The following is a 19077-nucleotide window of genomic DNA, read 5'->3' as shown; positions in this document are numbered from 1 at the left end:
AGTGCTCCTGGCTGTCCTTCAAAAAATACTCACTGACCATCTACTATGCACCAAGCCCTGAGCTGGATTCTGGAGGCTGGAGATAAACAAGACACAGACCTCGTCTTGAGGGTCCAGGGGAAGAGGTAGAAGACAGACAACCCACTTCACCCCACGTGCCTGTGCCACATGCAGAAATGCACAGAAAAGAGAGTCACTGTGCTTGCAGGGCATTTTCTGGGAAAGCCTTCTTCTCAGTGCAGGTGATGCTTGAGCTGGGTTTTGAAGGATGAGGAGTCTGCCAGGTGGACCAGGTGGACACTTGGCTGGCTCATACATAATGTCCTAGGTAAGGGCGCCTTTCTCAGAGTCCTCACGTGGCTGTTCTCCCACCTGGAACTCACCTGCCCACCAGGTGAGGCAGGGCTGGGCTTTCCTCCATCTCTGTGTCTCCCCTTGTGTATGTTGGGAGGAGTGGGGCTAATTCCAGGTCTGCCTCAGTTTCTCTAGATGTGTGCTTATACTGTCCCTTTGAAAGCATTACCTCCTTTAGCCCTTGTCCTCTCCTCCTGTCATTTCTCTCTCTCCATTTTCTCTCCACTCCAGAGGCTTTCCTCCCCTACCTCAATCTCCCCCCTTCTCAGCATTTCCTTTCCCCTCCCCCTGCCCCCGTGGCCTCTGAGACTACCCGGTTTGTTTCCCCTCTTTGCCTGTGTTTGAGCTTCCTGAGTTTTTGCCATGTTTCTCTGTGATTTTTCTGTGTTTCTTCGGGTGTGTTTCCTTTTTGTGTTTCAGGATGAGTTTTTCTTGCTTTCCCTTGCCCTGCCACCCAGAACACCCACCATAAACAACCTGGACAAAGGGAGGGACTCCCTCCACCTGGGCAGGCGCAGCATGGGGCATCGGGCCATCGCTCCAAGTTGGTGCCCACCCTGGAGCACTTTGGCCGCAGCAAAGGCTGCCCGTCTGGGGCTCCCCTCTCCCAAGGTGGTGCCCCACACCTCCCGCCAATCTGGCGCTCCTCCTCCCAAGGTGCCGGGGCTGCTTGCTCAGGCCCCCTCTCTTGCAGCACCAGGTCATTGCAGCTGACCTATCTCAAGCTACGACTGCAGGACACATTTGGGGGTGCTCACGTGCCCAGGCCCCCCCAGATGGCAAAGTCCTGGCAGGGTCCATCTGGCAGCTTCAAAGAGCAAGAATTCAGGGAAGGAGCTGGGCCATCCCAAAGAATCAAGATAAGTCCACTGGCACAGCCAAACCCCAGGGGATGGAGCAGGAGGGGGAATGATGAGGCTGCATCTAAATCCCTCACTGCCAGAGGGATATGATCTCAGCCAGGCCCCCCGTGGGCTGGGGTTTGGAGCTGCAGAAGGCAGTTACTCTGAGACCCAACGAGCAGCCTCCCACCCCTGCGGTGGCCTGGTCCAGGCTGGAAGAGTGGAGGCAAGCCAGAGTGCAGGGGTGCCCTGGCTCCCCACAACTGGCCACCCAAAGGGTCTGGGGAGCAATAGCAGTTGTCACAGTGTGACTGTGTGTCTTTGCCCAGGTGTGCTCTGCTCCCTGCTGTCAGTTTAAACCCTGGCTCTGCCACTCACTAGCTGTGGACAACTTATTTCACTTCCTGTGCTTTGCTTTCTTCATCTGTAAAATGAGACTACTACTTGTAAGTAACTTCAAGTTGAAATAACATGATGGGTACAATGCATTTAAGAGGGAAGAAGCTAGTTCCTAGCCTGTGGGTGAAGGTCATATCTGCAGAAGGAAGGAGTGAACATTTGTTGAACACCAACTATAAACCAGACACTGATTTACATAGTATATGCCTTATCTCATTTGATCTCACTATCCCTGAAAAATCAACACGATTATGTTTGCAAGGGAGGAAGTGGATGTGGAGATGAGCTTACAGAGCTCTCGGTGTGTAAGTGGTAAGGGAGGGAGTGGACTCCCCAGCCGCAAAACCCACAGCACACATACCAGGAAACTGCTAGCTCTACCCCCAACCCGGTCTCTGGGCAGCAACCCCTTCCCTCCAGGCAGACAGAACCAGCGGGTGCCACACACTCCCCCTGCCCTAGCAAGGAAAGCTTCTCACATTGCCTCTAATCCTTGATAAACCTTCCTGGGCCACCTCTGGGCTCTCAGAGGGGCAGCAGAGTGGCATCCTTCACCCCCACCTAGCAGGGGGTTAAGAGCGTGAGCCTGAGTCAGGAAAACCATTGAAGGTGTGCCTCTTCCACATAGTGGCCATACGATCTCAGCCAGCTCACTCAGGTTTCCCCGTCTGTGGAAAGGGCATGGTGGTAAAACCCATGGCCAGCCTAGAGTTGTTTTGAAAATTAAAGGAGACGATGCATTTAAAGTGCTCATCACACAGAAGGTGCCGTGATGGTGGCCAGGGCCTGGGGGAGGGGAGGAATGGGGAGTTACCATCTAAAGGAACAGAGTTTCCATTTGGGAAGATGATGGAAGTGCGGAAGATAGATGATGGTCAAGGCTACACGTAAATTTAATGCAGGTGGACTATATACTTTAAAATGGCTAAAATGGCAATGTTTATGTTACATACATTTTTATCACAATTAAAATTAAAAAGTACTCATTGCAGTATGACACAGAAAAAACACGGGGTCTCCTCAACATTCCTCAAACATGCCCAGCTCACCCTACCTCAGGGTGATGCTGTGCCTGCCCTCTGTCCGAGAGCCTTCCCACCATTACTCCCATGGTCACTCACTGCCTTTGCTGAGGCGCCTGCTCAGAGCTGCTTCCACGGAGAAGTCTTCCCTGGTCACCTGATCCAAAGGAGCATCGCCCATGATCCACGTTCCCCTGGCCCTGATGTGTTTTTTTAATGGCACATATCACTGCCTGAAGGGGCACTAAATGATTGTTTATTCTTTCTCCTCTTCCTGAATGTGCATTCCATGAGGACAGAGACTTCGCTGTCATCTTCTCTGCCGACCCTCAGCTTCTAGAGCAGTGACTGGTACTTAGTAGGTGCTTAGGAAACACTTGTGAAAGAAGTGAAAATAAAGCTGAGTTTTTGTCGCCGTCATTCTACTCTGGACCCATTGCCAGCACCCGGAAGCCTGCTGGGGTGTGGCGGCTATGGGAGACAAGCTGGGAGGGTTGAGCTGGTGGAGACAAACAGAGAGGGGAAGGCACCTGTACTGGAAAGAAAGGAAGGGTGACTGAGCGAAAGAGTCACAGTTTGAGATCCCCAATTTGACTGAGTCCACGCTTGTTTTATGTGTTCAGGCCCTTTTATGGGCTAGTGGATGGCTTTCCGAGGAGAGAAGCCAGACGGGTGGGGTCATGTGAGGCAGGCCAGGCTTTCTCGGAGCTGTGGGTGTGGACAGAGACCACAGTGAAGCCTGTTCCCTTTGCAGGAGTGAAAGCCAGCCATCTGAGATGCGCTGCAGCTGACCTGGGCAAGGGGCCAGACCAGGAAGCAGGGAGAAGGGACAAAGGAGAAGGTTAGCAGGCAGCACAGGGTGAGCCAGGATCCCCGCTGGGGACAAAGGTCAAGTTTGCACTTCCTTTAAGTGCAAAGTTAAGGCAACTGGGCCATCGGACATAGAGACCATAAACAGGAATTTCCACAGGGGACATTAGGGTGTGTACACCTGGGCAATGGGGGAACAAGGGAAACTATACTTTTGGCAAAACACTTAAAATCCTCAAAAGACTTCTGAAAGAGCTCTCAAGACAGACTTCACAGCCTTCCCGTTTTGCCCATTCTAGGATTTTACCCTGCTCTTCAGAGTCAATGGAACTCTCTTGCTTTAAGTATTTAGGGAGTCATGGGCAGGTATGTATAAGGGAAAGGAACAGCCCATATTTTATTTAATGCAGATGAGGCTGGTTCAAGAACAGATTTAATGTTCTCAATAAGGAAAAGTCATTCGGGTCTCCAGCTTTAAATCTGACCCACCAGCACCCCCTCCTTTTAATGTTTTGACATGATTGTATCAATCACAACTGCTGCCACTTTTTAGAGTCCTTATGCGCCAGTGCCATGCTGAGTACTTTGCACGGAGTCCGTAATTATGATGATGATGATCCCTTAAAGGCATTATTCTCCCTCACTTTAAACATGAGGAAACTAGGACTTAGAGCAGTAAAATGCATTTCCACAGCTAGTAAGTGGTGAAGCTGGACGTGAGCTAGAATCGTCTGAAAGGTATGCAACGTCACCCAGCACCTAGCATGGTGCCTGGGCCATAATACATGCCCCCAATATTGGATTTTGACCGGAATGAATGGGTTTTCAAAACCCCATTCACTCAGAGCCTACTCTGTTTCAGGTGCATCACAAGCGGCACCTCATCTAATTGTCTCACCAGCTGGGGGACTAGCAATTACCTACACTTTGTGCAGGTACACAGAGAAATCTGGGAGGTTTAATGACCTGTCCGAGAGCCACAGCTAGTAACTGGCAGGGCTGGATGTGACGCTGAGTCTGTCCGACCCCAAGCCCTGTCTGTGTGCTTCCTACACCCTCCTCCCTCTGGGCGCTCCCAGTCTTGGAAGGGACATCAGCCGTCACCTCGCCTCTGATGGATCCCCCAGTGACTGGGACTCCCTGCCTCTAGTGGAATTTCGTTGCCATTCAAGTTTTCGTCTCTCTCTTTAAAATGTATGAAATTGACCTTGGTTTAAACATCCAACAGTAACACCTGGAACCAAAGCATTGCATCACAGTAAGAAACAGTCTCATGCACATTATTAAGTCTCACATGTATCAGCCTGGCTTGCACCGCAACCTTGTGCACCGCATGTCCCTGTCCCCACTTTGCCAACGTGGAAACAGACATGGTCAGGCAATTACCTGACTATGATTCCAGTGCAGCTGCTACACCAGGCTCTGCCTAGGCTCGGTCAAATTCAAACTGGAGATTGTGAGGGAGGAGAGGGAAAGAGGGTTAAAGGTGAGGCAGAGAGTCATCTTCCATTTCTTGACCACCTTAGAAACCATCTTCCCCAACTGCCCCACTCCAGGGCTCTGGCCTCAGCAACACACCCTCATTTCACCCTCTTCTGCTTAGACTTAAAGTCTTATTTGCTAAGCACTTAAAGTGAAAGATAAGTAGCCGGTTATGGTAAAAGGTAATTAGAACAGTAAAAGTACCTTTGATCATTGCAAAGGGATTAGGTCCCCTATCTTGGTCCTCTTTATATTTCCCTGTGGGTGGGACAGGCCCTAACTAAGAGGCACCCAGATCCTTGGCCCAGAAGTTAAGTTCGGTACCTACGATGGATGACAGGACTCAGGGAGAAACCCAGGATTCCCTCTAGCCAGATCCCAGTGCTTGAGTCAGGGGGCACCTAGCTAGAGCCAAAGACATTAGGACCCTCTTAGATTCTGGAGGACAGTCAACTCTAGGGAACAGGTACAGAGAGAGGAGTCCTTACTCAGTTCTTGAGTCAACCTGGACAACAGTTCCCCAGGATAACTGTGGGTGGGAAGAGGCTAGTGTCTAAACCTTAGCAGGGGTTTGGGATCCCAAAGCCAGCTGAGGATGCTTGTCCTAGATCCCCAGGACAGCAGGAAGCTCACAGAGAAGCCCAGGTCTGGGTGTACAGCCTCCCAGATTGCCTTCAGTGCTTCGACTGTCTGCTTCCAGTTACCCACCTGAGCAGCAGCCTCTCCATCCGCACAGAGGGTCCAGGGCCAGTGGGACAGAATCCCTCGAGAGACAACGATGGGGAGAATAGGGGAAGGCTGAGTGCCTCCCTAGTGGAGCAGAACACACCCTGCTCTATCTCATACAGGGCCGCTGCAGGGTCTGCTAACCGCCTACACCACCAAGGGGTTACACTTCGAGGAGTGGTCACTGGGTGTCACCACTGCTGCTCAGGCAAGTGCCTTCACGGCTGCACTCACACCAAAGGGTGCTGGAGGGGGAAAATCCCTCCTTCCTGACATCTTCTGTGTCTCCTATGAACACCCAGACATGCATGGTCCATCCTGGAGTCGCTCCCCCACGCCTCTCTCCTTTCTAGCTCACCCTGCAGAACTCAAACTCCGCGTCCTCCACAGCAGATACCAGCGGCTGGAGAAGGCCACCCAGCAAAACTGGCTTTGCTTTTGATTCGTGATCACAGATCTGGAACAGGCATTCATTCCTGGTAAGCAGTCTGTCCCTAAGCACCAAGCCGTACTCTCTTACTCCCTTAGACTTCGCGTCTTCAAACTTTTCGTGTCCCATTTCCACTTTCATGTGAAACTTTTGTTTCATTCAAAAACAAATAGAAAAAAAATAGGTACTAACTTCTTCATTGCTTCATCACCATACGTCTAAATGCACCTGTGTTTATACCGGTCTTCTCTTTCACTTCTACTCCGAGTCCATTCCCCCTCCACATTCTCAAAGTCATGGATTCTTTGCCTTTTTCTGCCTTCTTCTGAATGAACTTCTCTATCTCAGAGAATTTCCATCAGCAAACAATTAAGCTCTAGTATCTCTCTTCTGAAAAATATCTCTTTATAGAGATTTTTCTGTAAATGATTCTCTGGCTTCTAGCCTGTGTCTCTGTTCTCTTTCAGTGCTAAATTGCTCTGTCTACACCATCAAAAAAGCTGTCTACACTGATCCCTTCCCATTCACTCTTCAGCCTGCTCAACTTGAACTGATTCCCACCCTGCTCCAGTCCGTTGACTCCTCAAGGTCACTCTGAGAAGTGACCTTGTCGTGTCATCAAATGCGATGGACAGAATATCTCCTTGTAACACTCTCCCCAGGACTGTGCATAGCAGGACTGTGCACAGCAGGACCACTGTCACCCCTCATGGCTTCCCCGAAACCATACCCTCCTGATTCTGCGTATTTCTGCTTCTTAGCTTCCTTTTTCAGTTCTCTACTACCTGACTGTAAATATTAGAATGTCTTCGGTATTGGTTTTGGAACATCTTCTCTCTCTTTTTACCCCAGCTTTCAAGGTAGCTGTGCCCATTCCTGCTGATTTGTATATCACCTTCCTCTGCTGATGACACCCAAACTTGCATCCTTGGTCCAGTCCTGTCTATTTGACATCTCCGTTGGCATGTGTCACAGGTATTTAAAGCTTTGCACGTCCAGAAGGGAAGTCTCTCCCAGAACACCTTCCATCCCCCTTCAGTCTTCATCTCTGCACTGACACCAGTGTCCACCACGCTGCTCAAGCCCCACACCCAGGAATCCTCACCTTTCCCTTCACTCCACGTGTCTATTCCATTAGCAAATCCCTTTAGATTCTTTCCCAAATTCATTTCAAATCTCTTCACTTCCCTCCATCTTGACTGCTACCCGCCACACTCCTCAGGCCACGATCATCCACTAAACTCATGTGAAGCATTTCTAACTAAGCTTCCCGTTCCACATTCCCTTCAACCTGTTCCTGACGTAGCAACAGTGATGAAAATACTCTATGTCTTCATCCATGTATATAGATACTTGGATGTGCTTTTGAGGTATGCTTAAGATTTATACACTTTATTACAGGTTATACCTCAACGAAAACCAAACCACCGAAATAAGATGTCAGTTCCCAAGCTGAGACCCTTCAGTGGCTTCATGCTGTCCTTGGAACCCACACCGCACCCTGCCCGACTTGGCCCCAGCCTTTCCCTCCGGCCTCATCTTCTGTTGTACTTCTCTCTTGCTTGGCAGAACCAAGCTGCCTGGACATGTATCTAGTTTTTCTAACAAGCTGAAAGCTTTCCAGCCTGCCTCAGGACCTTTGCTCAGGCTACTACAGTTCCCTTAGCCCAGAATCTTTCCTCCTGCTGAGAACCTTCTCTCCCTGCATGTCGCCTACCCAGGCTTTCCCAGATCCCCACACCTAACTCACGTCATCCTGTTTATTCTTTCTGCTCCTATCATATGTTTATAATACTATTATAATTTTAAAATTTTTTTCCACAACTGGGACCAGCAGATACATTTGACAGTACATGCTATTATACTAAGTGCTACATAGCTAACCAACACCACAAGTCTTATAGTCAAAGAGCAAGCAGATCCCTTTGCATTTTAATTTTTAGTTCCCATAAATCGAGGTAGGGGTACTTAAGTTAAAAAATATATCAATCAACAATTTATTCCAGTGCAGCAGCCTCTACCCTTGAGCTGGAGAGGGGAGAGAGTTGGCAAGTTTACAGTGTTTCAGGTTCCATTGTGCCCTCCAAGAAGCCAATGGGTAAGTTCAAAACAGGGGAAGAATGCCTAAGAAAAAGTTAAAAACTATAGACAACACGAATAACACACATACAATGAGAGAAAATACTTTTTCTTTCTTTCTTTTTTTTTTTTGCACACATTAAATCAGAGGCTAACAATACAGGACCCAGGGCCCAGGTGTGTGGCCCCGGGACTCCTGTGGCAGTGGGCTCCTCTCAGGTAGCTCGTCTCCCAACACAGCTCACTGACGTTGCCAGTTTGTTCTGACACATGCAAGCGTTTCGACAACAGGGCCATTCAGAACCACTTCGTTTATTCAGACGTTCTTCCGAGAGGATCTCTGCTTGACCGCTTCAAGGATCTCTCCGCTGGTGGTTGTAGAAGGACGGGCTGACTGTCTCCTGGCTAACCCATGCGTGTCGCCAGTCTTCCAGAGAGCCCAGGAGCACCCTCTGAAGCCTGAGTGTGTCTAGGGGAGAAACAGCATGAGGGTGAGGCAGAGAAGCGAAGGCTTCCCATAGGGAGCAGTTTTTGGTCTAACCCAGCACCCCTGCTTCTGTGGATTTGTTCGTATGTGGAACCACATGAATGACCCAAAGGGAGGAATGCAGTGAAAGACATACAGCCATCAAGCCCATCAACTGTCTCTGGGGAAGGCGGGCGAGGAATTCGTTGCTGGTGAGAGAGTTGACCCTTTTTTGGATAATGTAGACTAATTCTGATCACTTCAACTTCTGTGCCTTGGTTTTTCCTACTGGAAGCTGAGTTAACCCCCAACACCTTCTGAGGATGGAAAATATAATTTTAGTTAACTGTGCATTCATGCTCTATATTTCATATTAGCAAGCATTTTACTTTAACATTTCTCAATGTCCAGCCTTTCTTCCCTGTGCCAACATGATCTCCACCCAAGCGGGGAAAACTCGCTCTTCCTCGGGTAGAGTGTCCCTGTGCTTTCCGGTCTCCACGCCCACGCTCTACCGGTCACGCCTACCTGCCACGCCCACACCCAACTCCAACTTTCAACCTATCTTTCCTTTAAGTCTCCTCCCCAAGTGCCAACTCCTGCTTATCTGCACTCCACACTTGCTGCTGAGTCCCTCCCCACTCCAAGAACCAGAGCACTTTGTGTTCTCCCAGCCCTTGTCACAGGCTGCTCTGTCCTCTGGCGTTCTTATCTAAAGTGAGAGGGGCAGCAGGAACAGTCGAAAGCAGGCTGCCCTGAGAATCACCCACCCGGGGCTCCCATCCCAGCTCTGTCTGGACATGAGACGTTGTGTAAGCAAGTCACCTTCTCCCATTGGGCCTCCAGTTCCTTCTTGTGGAAGGAAAGGCCTGCAGCGGGATTCATAGAGTTTCTCCTGGTTCTAAGGATGTGCCGTTTCCTTAGTGCCCCACTCTCCCACAGCAGGGCTGTGAGCCCCTTTGCAGCAGAGACCGTGTCGTCCGCATCTGAGCTCCTGCAGCAGTCCCTCCGGGCTGGCATTAGACACTCTATCCCTTAATCCAACCACTGTTTCATCCTCACAGCCCCTGGAGAGGCTGACCCCAGGCACAGACTGACCCTGTGGAGGCTTGAAGAAGCAGACCCACGTGATTGAGGACAGGCCAAAGCAAGACTAAAGACTGGAAGACTGCTTCGCCCAAGCACTCCTCTAGAGGGCCCTTCCAGCCAAATGCAGGACCTCCTGCAGCAGTTCTCAACAGGGGGTGATTTTGCCCTCCAGGGGATGTTGGGCAATGTCTGTGGACATTTGTGGTTGTCACGACTGGGAGGGAGGGTGCTACTGGCATTTGGTGGGTAGAGGCCATCGATGTTGAATAACATTTTACAATGCACAGGATAGCCCCTCCCCCGACCAACAAAGAATTATCCAGCCCCAAATGTCAGTTGTGTTGTGGTTGAGAAACCCTGCTATATGTCATGCACCTTCTCTCTTACCTTCCTTCCTCCCATTTCCCCCATTCTCCCAGGGTAAGCAACATTCCAAATAATACTACGGGAATGCAGGGGGCTTTGGTACAATAACATGTGAACACTGAGCCTTGCTTCACTATCATGAAGTAAAATCTATAATCAAGCCTCACCACATCTTTCATAGGACCCCTTCACTGTCTTCCCCACAGCTTTTTTTGAAGGGGAAGACTCTCCCAATTTTGTTTTCTACAATTTGTCTGCTATGAAGTCAGGCTGGTGGGCAGGAAGAAGGAATACAGGTGTCTTCCTACTTTAGGTATCTTCTAAGTGCGGAGTGCCATTGAGTGAAAACCTCATTATGCAACTCTTCAAAGTAGAGAACAGACTAGTGGTGAATCCCTCCCCCGCCCCACAAGAAAAGAGAGCATTTAAGAATCAATTTACAGATTGCCTGTCAACAGATACAAGAAAGGAGGCACAAAGAGCTCAGGTGTTCAGAGTTGCTGCCAACAGAAAGAAAGCCAAGGGGAGAAGATAGCAGCCGTCAGCAGATCCAGTTAACAGAAAAGCTGTCTGCACACCGCTCTTCAGGAACTCAGTGTGTGAAGAAGGACTCCTGTGTCAGAGGAAGTTGAAGTCAAGAACACACCCAGGGCCATGAACATGATACCTGTCTTGGCCATTTGAAAGTTCCACGAAGACAGTCCCAACTCATTTGCTTTAGGATTTTCTCCATGTAGCCAAAAATAGGCCTCTCTTTTCTCTTTTCCCAAAGGCTGAGCTGGCCCACTCATACTTCTTTTTGGCTGGTATATGTTTTAATCTGAGGGAACCTTTGGCCACGTAAGCAAATGAAGTACACGTGGGAGGCATCTTCCTTACACTTCTAGCCCACAGCACGGGCTATGGGCAAGTGTATGCTCTCATAAGGTTTTACAGGCAGAGCTGGAAAGCACACTTTCCTAATAAAATAAGTGGTTAGCGACTGCACCTGCAAGAGATGAATGACTCTCAGACGCCATAGGGGATGTTAGGTGAAGAGTCAAAAGCAGGCATGTGTTACATTCCAAAAGAAGGAGCATGAGGCAGGAAACCCCACATCTCAAGCTCCCTTCTGCTCTCTCCCACGTGAAGGAGAAAGCAGCCACTCTGATGTAATGGCCCTCAGTTTGCCAGGCAACACTCATCTCAGATGTTCTTTTTATGTGTCTAACTCCAGGTGGACTTAATTATAGTGGTTCTTAGCCACAAAGAATTCAAAAGGACTAGGAGTAGAATCCTGGAAGTTATATTTTTTCTAAAGCATCCCAGGTGAATCCAATGACCAGCCAGATTTTGGACTCATTGGTCAAACCTTCCCAAAGCAACTACACGGAATTTGGGGTTGGGGCAGCAGGACAGCTCCTCACGGACATCGTGTTGTGCACTGCGTTGTTTTTATTTGCAGTGGGGAAGAAATGCATCCTGAAAGGCAAGTATATACCTGGTTGTGCAATACCAATCAGGAACTTGGGTGACAAAACATGAATAGGAAAGCCAGGAGGTCACCGTACCTTCCAGAGTGAACGTTAAGAAATTATAGGTACAGAGGCCATGACCTCCCTGTGATCACTGTATCAGATCAGCATTAAGGAAGCGACCCATCTGACATGAACCAACAGATAAGAGGGCACCGGAGAACCAGGGTGTGGAAGGAAGAGAAGAACCAGACCAAAATAGACACCCTTTCTTCCCCCATCTAATTATAAGCCCATCAAAGCCCAGGTTGGGGGACTGGTGGATCACAGTAGTATTATCAGCTTACATTAATTGAGCTCTAAATATGTCCCAGACCCCATGCTAAGTGCTTAACATACTTTACCTCATTTAATTATCATAGCAACATTATGAGAGAGGATGTTGTTAGTGTTACTCTCACTTTACAGAACAGGAAACTGAGCCTCAGAGGGCTTAAGTGAGTTGCTCAGGCCACATACAGTGCAAACAGGTTCAGAACCAGCCCCCAAACCTTTGCTTCCAGCCTCCTGCTCTACCACCTCCAAACCCGAACACCAGAGCGCCGCCATCCTTGTGGTCACACAGGGGTGCTCTGCACAGTTGCTACATGTATTTAGTCATTGATGGAGAACTTTAAATGTCACATCCACAGTGTAGGCTCAATTCTTTTGAATTAATCCTTTGATAACAGCAGAAGCTAGACTGAACGCTGCCGTGAAAGAAAACGTGGTTCCCTATTAACTGGCTGTCAAAGCCATGTCCCACCTACCACCCCAGCCCTACTCTCATTTCAGCAGCTCCATCTCTCGTTATTTCTCTGTTTTAAAAGGTAATACGTGCACAGAGCATACGATGAAGTGAACTGGAAGTTGTCATGCAAAGAAGTAAATACCGAATGGCAGGTATCTTCAAGGCCCCATGGGATGGCACACTTCACTGGACTGGGGCACCAGGGAGGGTCAGACCGGGGGGTGTTGCGCGTGGGTCACCGGCCAGCAGTGACCACGGAACGCTGTGGATGGCTCGACAATAAACACGCGAGAAAAAACAACATGCACAGAGACAAACTAGTTTCTGTGGGGAAGTAGGGACGGAATGGCCACCCCCCTAGTGGGGAGCGCGCTGATTTACCGTCCATACCTGCTTTTATTAGGCTCATTTTACATAATAATTCAGGCAAAGTACAGTACTCATTAGGGGAAGTAACAAAGAACTCTGCCGGTCTATTGAGTTGGGGGTCAAAGAGCTGTAAGGCTGAGGAACAAACTAGCTTCCTCCTAAGACCCTTCTCATTCAACTGATAGCGTTCTTAAACAAAGAAGGTTTCACAGTAATTTACATGTTCTTTCTTAGGCCTGATCACCCCGGGAAATCCGCACTTCCCAGTACCGAGCTGTACTTCCCCGTCATTGTTTCAGGCTTAGGTGGAGCATGGGAACTAAGGCCACCGAGAGATAAGGAGATTTTCTTCCGGACGCTGAGAACTCAGACTTTGTCAAAGCCGAGGAGTGAGGGTCCATCACCCCCTTTTTGCTGCAGCCCCCCAAGTCCTTCTTTTGGGGGGCCTCCCAAAAGTGATCGTGCCTGGCTTGGGTTGTTCCCCCGTGGGGAATCTTACCCGTCTTTGGCTAACCGACCAAGCTTTTTGGGGGTTCAGCAGCAGAAACAGCATTTCTGCCAGGAAGATAAGCTTTTGTCTCCTTGCCGGCTCACGGTTCCAAGGGCGTTCCCTTAGCCTTAGCTAGGCGGGGGTTTCAGTTTCTGATACCAGTCAGGGCGGTTCCCAACGGGGGAGGGGGGGGGACCGATGTCAAGAGGACGCTGGAGAGTGTCTGGGGGAGGCGAAGAACAACAGACGCGTTGTGGCCGTGGGAGTGTAGCACAGAAGGCCTGGCCAGATGGCACTCACTTATTCAGAAATACTCAGTAAATTTTGATCCCCTACTAAGTGCAAAGCCCATGGTTATGCCTAGAAATGGTAATAAATTCCCAATAGGAATCGCAAGTCACGCAGAGAAAAATCACAGGGTGATCAGAAGACCCACAGGCAGATATTAGAAATCTTAGTCTGCTAAAAAGGACATGGATAATTATCACCTGCTAATAATTTCCCTGTCCTGGAGACAAAGAAAGCAATTTCACCAATAGCAGTGCTGGTTGAGTATTTACTGGGTGCTTACTGCCTGCTTTGAATTATATGGAGCACTTTATAGTCAACATTTCATGGGTTTAATACTCACAGATGGGTTTTATCTTCTCTTTAACAAAGATGAGGAAACTGAGGCTTATTATACAGATGAACAAATTTGTTCAATGACACACAAGTAGTAAGTTGCAGAGCTAGGAATTAAACTCTGGTATGTCTGACACCAAAATTCCCATCACTGTCTCTCCGAATTAGGCCCCCTGCCCACCCCCAGCAGAATCTCCTGGTCTGCTTGTTAAAATGAAGATCCTTAAGCCCCATCCTAAGCCTCTGGTACAGGTACCTAAAGTTTGGGTACCACTGTACCACCACTGCCTCCCAAGTAGGGGAAAATGCTACTCTGAATGGAATCCTATTCAGTAAAAGGAGAAAGATTTATACGATCTGAAGAGAAACCAGAGTATTGGAATCCTATTCAGAAGAGCTAATTAGAGACTTGGGAAGGATGGAAGCACCAGGAGAAAGTGCCTGTCACATGGCTAAGAGATAAGCACATTCAGACACAAAGCTTAGAAATGGAGAAGGCAGACTTCAAAGAGATCAGAGAAAACAGAGTTAGGATTCTGTGGATAGCAATTCTATCAGGCAGGTCAATGCAAGAAAAGCAGGAGGCTCTTCCTTAATTGCCTATGACCTTGGCCCCCTCTTGGATTACAATTAACTTGACCCTGGTCCTATCTTGGTGGAATATCAGACCCAAAGGTCACACCAAGCTCATAAATAGGGATAATGAGTAACAAGAGCAGAAGATGGGAGACTTGGGAGCTGTGGGCATACAGGGCATGGAGTAAGTCTGGGCAGTGATTCAGGAGTAAAACTGAGTGAAAGGTGTTGGAATCTGCCTTTATGTGGAGACATCTGCAAGGGACAGGCTAGCCTAACAAGTCAAATGGCCCAGGCTGGTCCAGGCATGGTAGCACACTGCAGAGGGGATTCAGGCCTTGGGTGGGGTGTTGCATTACAGGGCCTCTGAGGTCTCCTAGATTCTGTAGATTCTGCTTTTGAGTCATTGAAAATTTCCCCCTGTATCATTTCTTTAGGGTGAGGCTGTCAGAATTTGGATAGAAATACTGCTCATATTATTTCTACCTCTAAAGAGTCTGAAGAATTGATCCAGTTGGTTGGAAAAAGTCAGAGGGGCACACTGTGCATTTCAGCATCACCTTACTTCATGATCTTCACTCTAGGAAATGAGTGCTGCTCACCAGCTGAGGAGCTCTGGGTGAATGGCAGGAGGAGAGGGGGTTGTTGGGGAGGCAGATTAGAACATGTCACCTTGAGTATGATGTCACTTCTTCCTGGAATGTCAGCTCTGTAGATACTAACCCAGTATTAATGGTGGGTGGTATTAGTACAAACTACCTGCTGCTTGGTCAGCAGAAGGGAAGAAAGCAACTGAAATTTTTCTCAGCCCCAGCAACATCTTCTTTAACCTCTATTCCAGGCTTTTAGAAGTGGAGTAGAAGGGCACGGGGGAGAGGAGGACATGAGTGCCCTACTTAGGAATGGAGTAGAGAAGTCCTGGGGTTACCCGAGAAGATGTAGGGAGCTGTCCTCCTGACTTCTCTTTACTCCTCCCCACACATTGTCTCACAAATAGATGTCCGTGTTGGGTAGTGGACACTATCTGCTACCCAAATCAGAAGTTTCAAGTTTTGGTCTCAGCTCTCTACCAGTGCCTCACTCTGACCTAGTCAAAGTCAGCGGCTCTTCTTGGGACTCTGCTTTCCCATCTGTGAATGGAGGACACAGAGCTCCTTTCAACATAATCAAACTAAGTATAAAGTTTGGAGATGTCTCCTGAAGAGGGGGAGGGAATGCAGAAGGAAGAAGAGAGGTGGCATACAGTAAGATTCCTTAGAATCTTGCTACTCAGAGTGTGGCCTGCAAACCAGCAGCAGACACATCACTTAGAGATCTTGACAAAAGGCATGTTTTCATTTCCTAGGTCTGCGGCAGGGCCTGAGACCCCCTATTTCTAACACATTTCCAAGTGATACACACTTTAAAGTTGGAAACGTGCTGCTCTAAGACATCATCGGTCCATGAATCAAGTGTGGATGTGCCTTTTTGTTTTTCCTTCCATGGGTTCCTATCACACTCCCAAGTTTTCTAGCTCTAGGACTACTGCCAGTGGCTAGAATAGTTTAAGATTTAGTGATTTTCTGGCTTGGGGCTTAGAGAAATGCCCCATGCTCCTTGAAATATAATATCCACACACATCTATCCACACACATTTACTAATAAATTCACCCACTCATGGATTCACCTATTCTATTCAAGAAATAACCTAAGGGGCACCAGGCACTGCTTGAGGGCTCAAAATTAAGGATGAGTAGGGCATGGCCCTGTTCTAAAGAGTTTAGGGACACACCTAGACAGCCAACTCCAACTCAGTGTGATGAGTACTTCTGTAATTAGCGAAGAGGATACATTCCAGTGGCATGTTATAGCCAGAAACTATGTTGTCACAGGCAGAAAGTATTCCAGAGGCAGCTCCAGGTTGTGTCCGCCTCCACCATCAGACTCTGTCTTTCCTGTGGCCTTAAATCTGTGGCTCCTCTGCCCACAGAGGAGGATGTGCTCTTGGGACAGTCCCCGAGTGGTGACTCACAGGATGCTGACAGTGATGACTCGCTTAAATTCTTCTCCATTCCCCAAAGAGAAGGACCTGTGGTGTGACCCTTCCCTTAGTCCAGGGGTTCTCGAGTTGAAATCACAGACATGTTATTTGGGGCTGGGGTGATGGGGGAGGAGTCTGTGTGCCACATGTTTTGTGTACGTACTTAATACGTCTGTCTTGGAAGAGAAAGTCCACATGTTCTTATCAAAGGATGGTGAAACCTGAACATTGAGAACCAGTGCTTGTCACTGTCTACCTGCTGCCCTGAGGTCCTGGCGGTGGCAGCCACTTCCTTCTCTTCTTCCTCCTCCATCTCCTTCCCTTCTTCAGCTGGCATCTCCAAACTTCCTCTGTGCTTAGTTTGGTGATGTTAAAAAGAGCTCTGTCTGCAGCATCAGCCATTCTGAAGAGCTAAGGAATGATCCTTGTCCCCAGACCAACCCTGTCACAGGTAAGCCCAGCTGGGCCACAGGGACAACAGGGAAAGAAATCCCTGGAACCCAGAACCAGGTCTTTAGTAAATGGCTGGCTGATCTTCTGTCTTTAATAACTAGAGGTGAGAAGAACTTTTTACATCACTTTCTGGGCTTTCAAGGTGGTTAATGACAGGGATCTCTGCTATGAAAACTCCCTTTCCTTTGTCCCATGAGATGTCTGTACTGTGAAAGGCAAGGGGGCGGGGTGGGGGCAGCACTCCACAGATGGACAATACATGACAACAAGGAGACAAATGTTGGGTCTGTTTTTACTTTAAAATTTAAGCTTCCAGAACCATAGAGAGCATATCTTTGATGTGTCATTCTTAGTTCAAATCCAGCCATAGGCATGAAAAAGGAGGAAGAATGTTTTGAATAAGATCTGAGGCAGAGAGTTCCATATCCTTGCTATGTGGTTGTGCGTGCATCATGAAGTTATTTTGCAACATAAATTTGCCTTTCTACTTCTGCTCTAGAATAATTGGGGCCAACTGAATATGCTGTGTGACTGCTTCTCCCAGCCTTCCTGCCTGTGTCTGGCGGGACTCATGCTGAAATGAGTATTCCTGGATGCAGAGCACCTGGTAAAGAGAGGAAGGGTGGGGTGGCCCAGAAGGATGCTGGGAAAGGAGAATGGGAACAAATATTTACTGTGGAAAATTCAGCGTTGATTTTCATGGATAACTCGGAGCAGATCCTCTACAGCAGCTGTCAACCGCAGAGGAGTTTTCCGAACAACAGCTTTTGTTCAGTGTGAACACAGAGTGGGCAGGCCTGGCCCCAGGGGAGAAGGGAACACAGCCCTGAGATGGCTTCCAGGGGCAGGAGATGAGAATGAGATAAATGCTGCACAAAGACTGATTTTAATGTGGAAAACTGACCAAGGGGCTGGATTTACAACCTCACATAACATAAGCCAAGGATTCAGAGAACATTCTGTATTCATTTATCAAGCGGGCATTTGCTAAGAGCTTCAGAGCCTAGGCACTGTGCTACTAAGTTGCTGGAGTTACGTCCAAGAACAGAACAGACACAGCTTCCAGCCCTCACGGCCCTTACAGTCTGGGAGATGGACAGTAGGCTCTAGTGTTGGAACAGTGCTGTTGGAACAGTGCTGTAACAGGGACGACACCTCCAGGATGCTGTGGGGGCACACAGGAGGGACAGCCAACCCTAACCTAAACAGATCATGGAAGCCTTCTTGGAGGAAGTGATGTTAAGGCTGAGAGCTAAGAAGTTAGGTAGGCCCCAGGGGTGAAGGGTGACAACAGGAAAGAATCTCAGGCAGAATGCACCCTCTTTGGGGCATATGGTCATATTTCTCAACTAAGGCAAACATTACATCATTTTTGTTTTCAGAGTTATCTGTTCAGTGTTTACGATCTCCTAGCACAGCAGTGGCAACCAGAGCTAACAGAGATTCCATGTCCCAGTTTTCACAGTGTGTCCTGGTTTTTCAGTTCTGCATGGTCTGTAAACTTCCGAAGCGACTTTCACTTTTAAGTAGTATTTGGTTTCTTAAAACTAAACTTTTTAATTTTTGAACAATTTTAGATTATTTGATTTTAAAATTTATATTTTGAAATAATTTCAAATTTAAAGAGAAGTTAGAAAAATAGTATAAAAAGCTGCCATACATTTTTAACTATATTCACCAATTGTTTACAGTTTGCTACATTTGCTCAATCCATTATATCTATCTACCTATGCATATCCAACACATTATTTTCTTTGCCAAACAATTTGAGACATCATACCCTTTATTCTGAGAGGTTATCTGCTAAGAACAAAGACATTCTGTTATAGAACTGCAGTCCAACGATCAAATTCAAGAAAGTAACAGTGATACTAACTATGCTATTACCTAATACAGTCTGTATTCAAATTTCACCAATTGTCCTAATAATGCCCTTTATGTTTTTCTACTTTGAGACCCAGTCCAGGTCACACATTGCCTTTTGCTGTGGTGTCTCTTTGGGGTCCTTTAACCTAGACCAGTGCCTCAGCCTTTCTTTGTACTTCATGCCATTGATATTTTTGAAGAGTGCAGATAGGCTGTTTTGTAGAATGCCTCTTAATGTGGGCTTATTTCATGGGTTTTTTTTTATCATGATTAGGTTCATTGGCTGCACTTCTAGCAGGTGAGGGATGTTTTACCTGTCTTAGGAGATCACATCACTCACAATATCAGTGTATCTCATGATTGGTGATGT

This window comes from Phyllostomus hastatus, unplaced genomic scaffold, assembly GCF_019186645.2.
Source record: "Phyllostomus hastatus isolate PE091 unplaced genomic scaffold, TTU_PhHast_1.1 phas_contig_210, whole genome shotgun sequence".
Classification (NCBI taxonomy): domain Eukaryota; kingdom Metazoa; phylum Chordata; class Mammalia; order Chiroptera; family Phyllostomidae; genus Phyllostomus; species Phyllostomus hastatus.
This window is presented reverse-complemented; position numbering follows the sequence as displayed.